The sequence below is a fragment of the Ascidiella aspersa genome, chromosome 5 (assembly GCF_963924565.1).
Source record: "Ascidiella aspersa chromosome 5, kaAscAspe10.2, whole genome shotgun sequence".
Lineage (NCBI taxonomy): Eukaryota > Metazoa > Chordata > Ascidiacea > Phlebobranchia > Ascidiidae > Ascidiella > Ascidiella aspersa.
Window position 1 is genome coordinate 9,613,905 of NC_139451.1, and position 2,500 is coordinate 9,616,404.

General features: G+C 58.5%; 2 non-coding genes and 1 pseudogene across 2 annotated transcripts in view; all 3 read left to right on the forward strand.

The window, feature by feature from the left end:
- The window catches only part of LOC146142849 (small subunit ribosomal RNA), a 1,811-nt gene extending 573 nt beyond the window's left edge, over nucleotides 1-1,238 (forward strand). Inside the window, exon 1 of the ribosomal RNA XR_014500069.1 lies at nucleotides 1-1,238. This exon is cut by the window's left edge and continues 573 nt beyond it. This is a non-coding gene — a ribosomal RNA (small subunit ribosomal RNA).
- A 247-nt stretch (nucleotides 1,239-1,485) lies between these two features.
- LOC146142850 (5.8S ribosomal RNA) lies at nucleotides 1,486-1,639 on the forward strand. The gene has a single exon (XR_014500394.1). It is a non-coding gene; the product is annotated as a 5.8S ribosomal RNA (ribosomal RNA).
- Nucleotides 1,640-1,887: 248 nt separating this feature from the next.
- LOC146142851 (large subunit ribosomal RNA) overlaps nucleotides 1,888-2,500 on the forward strand; it is a 3,679-nt pseudogene continuing 3,066 nt past the window's right edge.

Genomic DNA, 2,500 nt, shown 5'->3' on the forward strand with positions numbered 1-2,500 from the left:
CAGCCGCGGTAATTCCAGCTCCAAAAGTGTATATTTAAGTTGTTGCGGTTAAAAAGCTCGTAGTTGGATTTTGGGCGCAGGCGGCCGGTCCGTCGCAAGGCGTGTACTGGCCGTCCTGGCCTCACCTCCGGTTCTCCGCCGGTGCCCTTGACTGAGTGTCGGCGGCGGCCGGAACGTTTACTTTGAAAAAATTAGAGTGTTCAAAGCAGGCGATTCGCCTGAATAATGGTGCATGGAATAATGGAATAGGACCTCGGTTCTATTTTGTTGGTTTTCGGAGCGCGAGGTAATGATTAAGAGGGACAGACGGGGGCATTCGTACTGTGCCGTTAGAGGTGAAATTCTTGGATCGGCGCAAGACGAACGACTGCGAAAGCATTTGCCAAGAATGTTTTCTTTAATCAAGAGCGAAAGTCAGAGGTTCGAAGACGATCAGATACCGTCCTAGTTCTGACTATAAACGATGCCAACTAGCGATCGGGGGGCGTTAGTTTTACGACCTCTCCGGCAGCTTGCGGGAAACCAAAGTCTTTGGGTTCCGGGGGAAGTATGGTTGCAAAGCTGAAACTTAAAGGAATTGACGGAAGGGCACCACCAGGAGTGGAGCCTGCGGCTTAATTTGACTCAACACGGGAAATCTCACCCGGCCCGGACACAGTGAGGATTGACAGATTGAGAGCTCTTTCTTGATTCTGTGGGTGGTGGTGCATGGCCGTTCTTAGTTGGTGGAGCGATTTGTCTGGTTAATTCCGATAACGAACGAGACTCTGGCTTGCTAACTAGTTACGCGACCCAATCGGTCGGCGTCTAACTTCTTAGAGGGACTAGTGGCGTTTAGCCACACGAGATTGAGCAATAACAGGTCTGTGATGCCCTTAGATGTTCGGGGCCGCACGCGCGCTACACTGACCGGATCAGCATGTGCTCGCCTTGGCCGACAGGTCTGGGTAACCCGCTGAACCCCGGTCGTGCTAGGGATAGGGAATTGCAATTATTTCCCTTGAACGAGGAATTCCCAGTAAGCGCGAGTCATTAGCTCGCGTTGATTACGTCCCTGCCCTTTGTACACACCGCCCGTCGCTACTACCGATTGAATGGTTTAGTGAGGTCCTCCGATTGGACCTGGCGCGGCCGGCAACGGTCGAGCCGGCGTCCGAGAAGACGATCTAACTTGATCATTTAGAGGAAGTAAAAGTCGTAACAAGGTTTCCGTAGGTGAACCTGCGGAAGGATCATTAACGGTCTCGCAAACGCTTCGGCGAACGCGAAACTCGGACAAGCGAGAGAAAAAGTCTTTGCTACCCGGCGCCCGACCCGCGAGGAGCGGCGCGCCGGCCGGCGATTCGGTCACCCGGTAATGTTTGCGCGTCGAGTGCCGCGGTGCCGCGCGCTCCGGCTTCAAGCGTCGGCCTGGCCGACCGCTCGGCGCGGTCTATTTTGTCACCCTATAGTGCGAGGCACTGTGCGAGCGAAACAATCGTGGATGGCTCTTGGCGGTGGATCACTCGGCTCGTGAGTCGATGAAGGACGCAGCTAGCTGCGTGAATTAGTGTGAATTGCAGGACACATTGAGCATCGACGTTCTGAACGCAAATTGCGGCCTCGGGTCAATCCCGGGGCCGCGCCCGCCTCAGGGTCGCGTTGCAAACGTTCCGCGCGGGGATTTCTCCGCGCGGCTGCTGCGGCGTCGGACGCGCGAGCGCCCGTCCCGCTCAAGACAGCACGGCACGATGCGCGACGATCGCGACCAGAATCCCGCGCGGCGGCGGCGAGTCGACCTCGAAGAGGCCAACGGCTGGCGGCTCAAGGGCGGGAATCGAGGTGCGCGGCGGCGCGCGGCGCCGACGGCGAGCGCGGAACGGGAAGAATAGTCCCGGTCCTTACTTTCGGCCTGAGGTCGGACGAGGCTACCCGCTGAATTTAAGCATATTACTAAGCGGAGGAAAAGAAACTAACGAGGATTCCCTCAGTAACGGCGAGTGAAGCGGGATGTGCCCATCGCCGAATCCGCGCGCTTTTGGAGTGCGCGGAATTGTGGCGTACGGAATTCGTCACGGCGCGCTTCGCCGGTCGCCCGCGTCCTTCTGATCGAGGCCTTTTCCCAGAGCGGGTGTCAGGCCCATGGCGGCGACAGGCGGGCGCGCTACGGCGTCTTCCCAGAGTCGGGTTGTTTGGGAATGCAGCCCAAAGCGGGTGGTAAACTCCATCTAAGGCTAAATACGGTCACGAGACCGATAGCGAACAAGTACCGTGAGGGAAAGTTGAAAAGCACTTTGAAGAGAGAGTTAAAGAGTACGTGAAACCGTCGAGAGGCAAACGGGAGGGCCTGTCGGGTCGCCCGGTCGCTTTCAGCCGGCCCCCTGTCGGCGACGTTGTCGTGCGGACCCTCACGGGCCGCCGGCGGCGCCGCCCGATCGGGGACCAGCGCACTAGCGCCGGGCGAAGGCCGCGACCGTCTGGACGGCGGCGAGAAGGCCGCGCGCAAGGTAACCCGGCCTCG